We start from the raw sequence: 9,602 nt of genomic DNA, 5'->3' as shown, positions 1-9,602 counted from the left end.
TGTTCTGAGCTGTTCTCGACAGCTGTGCATGGCAACGATCCCTTCTAGCTGGTTAGGACTTGTACAAATTCCAGGATAGGGGGAGATTCTGACCGTAGGATTCTCAGGCACCCATCTTTGCCCCGCTTGCGAGAAGTCCTTCTGTTAGCGTCTTTGTTCCTCCAGGATTCTCTGAGCCTGACGGGCTCACCGTCGCTCTCACCCAGGTCATCTGGTCCCGCCTTCTCTGGGCCCTGGCTGGCATTCTTCTCGCCGAGAGCTTTCTCTCCCTGTTGTGTCCCCTGGTTTGTCTTGTTCTGTGTCACGGGTGTCTGGGTATTGGGCCCGAAGCTGCTCTGCCCTGCTGCACAGCCTGGTGTAGGTATCATAGGACAAGTCCTGGGGCCTGGGGAGTTGTAATGCAGGGTGTAGCTGGACTCTAGATGGCATTTGTCGATTGACACAAGATGTCTGGAAGGCCTAAGTCATCCTGCAGCCCTCTGACCCCTGTCCTCCCATTCTTTCAGGTGCTGGCAGATGAAATCCGTGGCGGAGCGGCCCGTGGAGGGTGAGTGATTCCCCTGAGCAGGTGAGGCACCGTTTGCCTTCGCAGGGGCGGCGTTAATGGTGACTGTGTGTTTACAGCGTTGTTCTTTGCCTTTATTTTTAGGACATAAAGCCGAACCTGAGGAGTCAAGGTAAGCGGGCAAGGTGAGCAGCGGGCCCTGGATGGAAGCAGTGGTTATTGCGCAGGTCTCAATTTCTGCTGCATCTCTCAGCCTCCATTCTCCTTTGTGTGCTTCAGGCGGTCCACGGGTATCACGCCGAGACCCCGTCAGCGAGTGGCCGACAGACCCGGTTCGTCGCTCTGGTGGGAACTCGCTAAGCGGTACGGGGCTCTGTGATGGTGCCGTGACCTTTGCCATTTGAAGGTGAGGCCTGGAGAGCCTTCAGGAAGGGCGGAGGAGTTGCTGTAAGTTGGGGAAGTAAGGAGGAGGAGCCTGACTCCCCTGAAGATTCAGCAATGCCAAATCACCTTGTCTCCTCTTGAGGCAGGCAGAGCCCGCGATGACGGCGGCGGCCTCCGAGCGTGGCCGTAGCGTGCGGCCCGAGGAGCCGGGCGTTCTTAGCAGAAGGGTGAGTAGCAGGCTTGGTGGGCTTTGGCCGCTGTGCAGCTAAGAGGGTGCAGTGATATTTGGTGTTGCTGATTGTAGCTGAGCAAGAGACCAGAGCCCGGTGACTGCGGCAAATTCCCAGCGGGTGAGGCGGCCTTCCTTGGCAGCGGAGGCGGATTGTCATCCCCGGACGTCCAAGAGATAAGTGGACGGTTACGAGCCCCCTGAGAGGGGGACGAAAGCGAGGTGCTGGGAGGGTTTTTTGAGTGGCAGCTTTGGAGGCGGGGTTATGCAGGAGGTGGCCCTTTAGGCCACGTAAGGGAAGAGTTACCCGGTGCTGAGGTGCTCAGGGCAGAGCAGTCCCGGTGCGTGTCACTTGTGTCACTTGTCTGTCGTGCCTTCTGTGTCTGTCGTGCCTTCTGTGTCTTTTGCCTCGTGCCCCACAAAGGATTATCCGAAGCCCAGGTGTCCATCTTTGCCACTGAGATCTCTGTGTTCCTCGGCCCAGTGTGTATTCCTTCAAAGCCTTGACTCAGGAGGCTGGACAGGCAAGGGCGTAGCATCTCTCTTAAGACATCTGACCGGATGGTTCTATTCAGGTCTTGTTCTGAGCTGTTCTCGACAGCTGTGCATGGCCACGATCCCTTCTAGCTGGTTAGGACTTGTACAAATTGCAGGATAGGGGGAGATTCTGACCGTAGGATTCTGGGGCACCCATCTTTGCCCCGCTTGCGAGAAGTCCTTCTGTTAGCGTCTTTGTTCCTCCAGGATTCTCTGAGCCTGACTGGCTCACCGTCGCTCTCACCCAGGTCATCTGGTCCCGCCTTCTCTGGGCCCTGGCTGGCATTCTTCTCGCCGAGAGCTTTCTCTCCCCGTTGTGTCCCCTGGTTTGTCTTGTTCTGTGTCACGGGTGTCTGGGTATTGGGCCCGAAGCTGCTCTGCCCTGCTGCACAGCCTGGTGTAGGTATAATAGGACGAGTCCTGGGGCCTGGGGAGTTGTAATGCAGGGTGTAGCTGGACTCTAGATGGCATTTGTCGATTGACACAAGATGTCTGGAAGGCCTAAGTCATCCTGCAGCCCTCTGACCCCTGTCCTCCCATTCTTTCAGGTGCTGGCAGATGAAATCCGTGGCGGAGCGCCCCGTGGAGGGTGAGTGGTTCCCCTGAGCAGGTGAGGCACCGTTTGCCTTTGCCGGGGCGGCGTTCATGGTGACTGTGTGTTTACAGCGTTGTTCTTTGCCTTTATTTTTAGGACATAAAGCCGAACCTGAGGAGTCAAGGTAAGCGGGCAAGGTGAGCAGCGGGCCCTGGATAGAAGCAGTGGTTATTGCACAGGTCTCAATTTCTGCTGCATCTCTCAGCCTCCATTCTCCTTTGTGTGCTTCAGGCGGTCCATGGGTATCACGCCGAGACCCCATCAGCGAGTGGCCGACAGACCCGGTTCGTCGCTCTGGTGGGAACTCGCTAAGCGGTACGGGGCTCTGTGATGGTGCCGTGACCTTTGCCATTTGAAGGTGAGGCCTGGAGAGCCTTCAGGAAGGGCGGAGGAGTTGCTGTAAGTTGGGGAAGTAAGGAGGAGGAGCCTGACTGCCCTGAAGATTCAGCAATGCCAAATCACCTTGTCTCCTCTTGAGGCAGGCAGAGCCCGCGATGACGGCGGCGGCGGCCTCCGAGCGTGGCCGTAGCGTGCGGCCCGAGGAGCCGGGCGTTCTTAGCAGAAGGGTGAGTAGCAGGCTTGGTGGGCTTTGGCCGCTGTGCAGCTAAGAGGGTGCAGTGATATTTGGTGTTGCTGATTGTAGCTGAGCAAGAGACCAGAGCCCGGTGACTGCGGCAAATTCCCAGCGGGTGAGGCGGCCTTCCTTGGCAGCGGAGGCGGATTGTCATCCCCGGACTTCCAAGAGATAAGTGGAGGGTTACGAGCCCCCTGAGAGGGGGACGAAAGCGAGGTGCTGGGAGGGCCTTTGGAGTGGCAGCTTTGGGGGCGGGGTTGTGCAGGAGGTGGCCCCTTAGGCCACGTACGGGAAGAGTTACCCGGTGCTGAGGTGCTCAGGGCAGAGCAGTCCCGGTGCGTGTCACTTGTGTCACTTGTCTGTCGTGCCTTCTGTGTCTGTCATGCCTTCTGTGTCTTTTGCCTCGTGCCCCACAAAGGATTATCCGAAGCCCAGGTGTCCATCTTTGCCACTGAGATCTCTGTGTTCCTCGGCCCAGTGTGTATTCCTTCAAAGCCTTGACTCAGGAGGCTGGACAGGCAACGGCGTAGCATCTCTCTTAAGACATCTGACCGGATGGTTCTATTCAGGTCTTGTTCTGAGCTGTTCTCGACAGCTGTGCATGGCCACGATCCCTTCTAGCTGGTTAGGACTTGTACAAATTGCAGGATAGGGGGAGATTCTGACCGTAGGATTCTGGGGCACCCATCTTTGCCCCGCTTGCGATAAGTCCTTCTGTTAGCGTCTTTGTTCCTCCAGGATTCTCTGAGCCTGACTGGCTCACCGTCGCTCTCACCCAGGTCATCTGGTCCCGCCTTCTCTGGGCCCTGGCTGGCATTCTTCTCGCCGAGAGCTTTCTCTCCCCGTTGTGTCCCCTGGTTTGTCTTGTTCTGTGTCACGGGTGTCTGGGTATTGGGCCCGAAGCTGCTCTGCCCTGCTGCACAGCCTGGTGTAGGTATAATAGGACGAGTCCTGGGGCCTGGGGAGTTGTAATGCAGGGTGTAGCTGGACTCTAGATGGCATTTGTCGATTGACACAAGATGTCTGGAAGGCCTAAGTCATCCTGCAGCCCTCTGACCCCTGTCCTCCCATTCTTTCAGGTGCTGGCAGATGAAATCCGTGGCGGAGCGCCCCGTGGAGGGTGAGTGGTTCCCCTGAGCAGGTGAGGCACCGTTTGCCTTTGCCGGGGCGGCGTTCATGGTGACTGTGTGTTTACAGCGTTGTTCTTTGCCTTTATTTTTAGGACATAAAGCCGAACCTGAGGAGTCAAGGTAAGCGGGCAAGGTGAGCAGCGGGCCCTGGATAGAAGCAGTGGTTATTGCACAGGTCTCAATTTCTGCTGCATCTCTCAGCCTCCATTCTCCTTTGTGTGCTTCAGGCGGTCCATGGGTATCACGCCGAGACCCCATCAGCGAGTGGCCGACAGACCCGGTTCGTCGCTCTGGTGGGAACTCGCTAAGCGGTACGGGGCTCTGTGATGGTGCCGTGACCTTTGCCATTTGAAGGTGAGGCCTGGAGAGCCTTCAGGAAGGGCGGAGGAGTTGCTGTAAGTTGGGGAAGTAAGGAGGAGGAGCCTGACTCCCCTGAAGATTCAGCAATGCCAAATCACCTTGTCTCCTCTTGAGGCAGGCAGAGCCCGCGATGACGGCGGCGGCCTCCGAGCGTGGCCGTAGCGTGCGGCCCGAGGAGCCGGGCGTTCTTAGCAGAAGGGTGAGTAGCAGGCTTAGTGGGCTTTGGCCGCTGTGCAGCTAAGAGGGTGCAGTGATATTTGGTGTTGCTGATTGTAGCTGAGCAAGAGACCAGAGCCCGGTGACTGCGGAAAATTCCCAGCGGGTGAGGCGGCCTTCCTTGGCAGCAGAGGCGGATTGTCATCCCCGGACGTCCAAGAGATAAGTGGAGGGTTACGAGCCCCCTGAGAGGGGGACGAAAGCGAGGTGCTGGGAGGGCCTTTGGAGTGGCAGCTTTGGAGGCGGGGTTGTGCAGGAGGTTGCCCCTTAGGCCACGTACGGGAAGAGTTACCCGGTGCTGAGGTGCTCAGGGCAGAGCAGTCCCGGTGCGTGTCACTTGTGTCACTTGTCTGTCGTGCCTTCTGTGTCTGTCGTGCCTTCTGTGTCTTTTGCCTCGTGCCCCACAAAGGATTATCCGAAGCCCAGGTGTCCATCTTTGCCACTGAGATCTCTGTGTTCCTCGGCCCAGTGCGTATTCCTTCAAAGCCTTGACTCAGGAGGCTGGACAGGCAAGGGCGTAGCATCTCTCTTAAGACATCTGACCGGATGGTTCTATTCAGGTCTTGTTCTGAGCTGTTCTCGACAGCTGTGCATGGCAACGATCCCTTCTAGCTGGTTAGGACTTGTACAAATTCCAGGATAGGGGCAGATTCTGACCGTAGGATTCTGGGGCACCCATCTTTGCCCCGCTTGCGATAAGTCCTTCTGTTAGCGTCTTTGTTCCTCCAAGATTCTCTGAGCCTGACGGGCTCACCGTCGCTCTCACCCAGGTCATCTGGTCCCGCCTTCTCTGGGCCCTGGCTGGCATTCCTCTCGCCGAGAGCTTTCTCTCCCTGTTGTGTCCCCTGGTTTGTCTTGTTCTGTGTCACGGGTGTCTGGGTATTGGGCCCGAAGCTGCTCTGCCCTGCTGCACAGCCTGGTGTAGGTATAATAGGACAAGTCCTGGGGCCTGGGGAGTTGTAATGCAGGGTGTAGCTGGACTCTAGATGGCATTTGTCGATTGACACAAGATGTCTGGAAGGCCTAAGTCATCCTGCAGCCCTCTGACCCCTGTCCTCCCATTCTTTCAGGTGCTGGCAGATGAAATCCGTGGCGGAGCGCCCCGTGGAGGGTGAGTGCTTCCCCTGAGCAGGTGAGGCACCGTTTCCCTTCGCAGGGGCGGTGTTAATGGTGACTGTGTGTTTACAGCGTTGTTCTTTGCCTTTATTGTTAGGACATAAAGCCGAACCTGAGGAGTCAAGGTAAGCGGGCAAGGTGAGCAGCGGGCCCTGGATGGAAGCAGTGGTTATTGCGCAGGTCTCAATTTCTGCTGCATCTCTCAGCCTCCATTCTCCTTTGTGTGCTTCAGGCGGTCCATGGGTATCACGCCGAGACCGCATCAGCGAGTGGCCGACAGACCCGGTTCGTCGCTCTCGTGGGAACTCGCTAAGCGGTACGGGGCTCTGTGATGGTGCCGTGACCTTTGCCATTTGAAGATGAGGCCTGGAGAGCCTTCAGGAAGGGCCGAGGAGTTGCTGTAAGTTGGGGAAGTAAGGAGGAGGAGCCTGACTGCCCGGAAGATTCAGCAATGCCAAATCACCTTGTCTCCTCTTGAGGCAGGCAGAGCCCGCGATGATGGCGGCGGCCTCCGAGCGTGGCCGTAGCGTGCGGCCCGAGGAGCCGGGCGTTCTTAGCAGAAGGGTGAGTAGCAGGCTTGGTGGGCTTTGGCCGCTGTGCAGCTAAGAGGGTGCAGTGATATTTGGTGTTGCTGATTGTAGCTGAGCAAGAGACCAGAGCCCGGTGACTGCGGCAAATTCCCAGCGGGTGAGGCGGCCTTCCTTGGCAGCGGAGGCAGATTGTCATCCCCGGACTTCCAAGAGATAAGTGGAGGGTTACGAGCCCCCTGAGAGGGGGACGAAAGCGAGGTGCTGGGAGGGCCTTTGGAGTGGCAGCTTTGGGGGCGGGGTTGTGCAGGAGGTGGCCCCTTAGGCCACGTACGGGAAGAGTTACCCGGTGCTGAGGTGCTCAGGGCAGAGCAGTCCCGGTGCGTGTCACTTGTGTCACTTGTCTGTCGTGCCTTCTGTGTCTGTCATGCCTTCTGTGTCTTTTGCCTCGTGCCCCACAAAGGATTATCCGAAGCCCAGGTGTCCATCTTTGCCACTGAGATCTCTGTGTTCCTCGGCCCAGTGCGTATTCCTTCAAAGCCTTGACTCAGGAGGCTGGACAGGCAACGGCGTAGCATCTCTCTTAAGACATCTGACCGGATGGTTCTATTCAGGTCTTGTTCTGAGCTGTTCTCGACAGCTGTGCATCGACACGATCCCTTCTAGCTGGTTATGACTTGTACAAATTCCAGGAGAGGGGGAGATTGTGACCGTAGGATTCTGGGGCACCCATCTTTGCCCCGCTTGCGATAAGTCCTTCTGTTAGCGTCTTTGTTCCTCCAGGATTCTCTGAGCCTGACGGGCTCACCGTCGCTCTCACCCAGGTCATCTGGTCCCGCCTTCTCTGGGCCCTGGCAGGCATTCTACTCGCCGAGAGCTTTCTCTCCCTGTTGTGTCCCCTGGTTTGTCTTGTTCTGTGTCACGGGTGTCTGGGTATTGGGCCCGAAGCTGCTCTGCCCTGCTGCACAGCCTGGTGTAGGTATGATAGGACAAGTCCTGGGGCCTGGGGAGTTGTAATGCAGGGTGTAGCTGGACTCTAGATGGCATTTGTCGATTGACACAAGATGTCTGGAAGGCCTAAGTCATCCTGCAGCCCTCTGACCCCTGTCCTCCCATTCTTTCAGGTGCTGGCAGATGAAATCCGTGGCGGAGCGCCCCGTGGAGGGTGAGTGGTTCCCCTGAGCAGGTGAGGCACCGTTTGCCTTCGCAGGGGCGGCGTTAATGGTGACTGTGTGTTTACAGCATTGTTCTTTGCCTTTATTTTTAGGACATAAAGCCGAACCTGAGGAGTCAAGGTAAGCGGGCAAGGTGAGCAGCGGGCCCTGGATGGAAGCAGTGGTTATTGCGCAGGTCTCAATTTCTGCTGCATCTCTCAGCCTCCATTCTCCTTTGTGTGCTTCAGGCGGTCCATGGGTATCACGCCGAGACCCCATCAGCGAGTGGCCGACAGACCCGGTTCGTCGCTCTCGTGGGAACTCGCTAAGCGGTACGGGGCTCCGTGATGGTGCCGTGACCTTTGCCATTTGAAGGTGAGGCCTGGAGAGCCTTCAGGAAGGGCGGAGGAGTTGCTGTAAGTTGGGGAAGTAATGAGGAGGAGCCTGACTCCCCTGAAGATTCAGCAATGCCAAATCACCTTGTCTCCTCTTGAGGCAGGCAGAGCCCGCGATGACGGCGGCGGCCTCCGAGCGTGGCCGTAGCGTGCGGCCCGAGGAGCCGGGCGTTCTTGGCAGAAGGGTGAGTAGCAGGCTTGGTGGGCTTTGGCCGCTGTGCAGCTAAGAGGGTGCAGTGATATTTGGTGTTGCTGATTGTAGCTGAGCAAGAGACCAGAGCCCGGTGACTGCGGCAAATTCCCAGCGGGTGAGGCGGCCTTCCTTGGCAGCGGAGGCGGATTGTCATCCCCGGACGTCCAAGAGATAAGTGGAGGGTTACGAGCCCCCTGAGTGGGGGACGAAAGCGAGGTGCTGGGAGGGCCTTTGGAGTGGCAGCTTTGGAGGCGGGGTTGTGCAAGAGGTGGCCCTTTAGGCCACGTAAGGGAAGAGTTACCCGGTGCTGAGGTGCTCAGGGCAGAGCAGTCCCGGTGCACGTCACTTGTGTCACTTGTCTGTCGTGCCTTCTGTGTCTGTCGTGTCTTCTGTGTCTTTTGCCTCGTGCCCCACAAAGGATTATCCGAAGCCCGGGTGTCCATCTTTGCCACTGAGATCTCTGTGTTCCTCGGCCCAGTGCGTGTTCCTTCAAAGCCTTGACTCAGGAGGCTGGACAGGCAAGGGCGTAGCATCTCTCTTAAGACATCTGACCGGATGGTTCTATTCAGGTCTTGTTCTGAGCTGTTCTCGACAGCTGTGCATGGCAACGATCCCTTCTAGCTGGTTAGGACTTGTACAAATTGCAGGATAGGGGGAGATTCTGACCGTAGGATTCTGGGGCACCCATCTTTGCCCCGCTTGCGAGAAGTCCTTCTGTTAGCGTCTTTGTTCCTCCAGGATTCTCTGAGCCTGACGGGCTCACCGTCGCTCTCACCCAGGTCATCTGGTCCCGCCTTCTCTGGGCCCTGGCTGGCATTCCTCTCGCCGAGAGCTTTCTCTCCCTGTTGTGTCCCCTGGTTTGTCTTGTTCTGTGTCACGGGTGTCTGGGTATTGGGCCCGAAGCTGCTCTGCCCTGCTGCACAGCCTGGTGTAGGTATGATAGGACAAGTCCTGGGGCCTGGGGAGTTGTAATGCGGGGTGTAGCTGGACTCTAGATGGCATTTGTCGATTGACACAAGATGTCTGGAAGGCCTAAGTCATCCTGCAGCCCTCTGACCCCTGTCCTCCCATTCTTTCAGGTGCTGGCAGATGAAATCCGTGGCGGAGCGCCCCGTGGCGGGTGAGTGGTTCCCCTGAGCAGGTGAGGCACCGTTTGCCTTCGCAGGGGCGGCGTTCATGGTGACTGTGTGTTTACAGCATTGTTCTTTGCCTTTATTTTTAGGACATAAAGCCGAACCTGAGGAGGCAAGGTAAGCGGGCAAGGTGAGCAGCGGGCCCTGGATGGAAGCAGTGGTTATTGCGCAGGTCTCAATTTCTGCTGCATCTCTCAGCCTCCATTCTCCTTTGTGTGCTTCAGGCGGTCCATGGGTATCACGCCGAGACCCCATCAGCGAGTGGCCGACAGACCCGGTTCGTCGCTCTCGTGGGAACTCGCTAAGCGGTACGGGGCTCTGTGATGGTGCCGTGACCTTTGCCATTTGAAGGTGACGCCTGGAGAGCCTTCAGGAAGGGCCGAAGAGTTGCTGTAAGTTGGGGAAGTAAGGAAGAGGAGCCTGACTCCCCTGAAGATTCAGCAATGCCAAATCACCTTGTCTCCTCTTGAGGCAGGCAGAGCCCGCGATGACGGCGGCGGCCTCCGAGCGTGGCCGTAGCGTGCGGCCCGAGGAGCCGGGCGTTCTTAGCAGAA

Source organism: Haemorhous mexicanus, chromosome 2 (assembly GCF_027477595.1).
Source record: "Haemorhous mexicanus isolate bHaeMex1 chromosome 2, bHaeMex1.pri, whole genome shotgun sequence".
NCBI classification, from domain to species: Eukaryota; Metazoa; Chordata; class Aves; order Passeriformes; family Fringillidae; genus Haemorhous; species Haemorhous mexicanus.
This window is presented reverse-complemented; position numbering follows the sequence as displayed.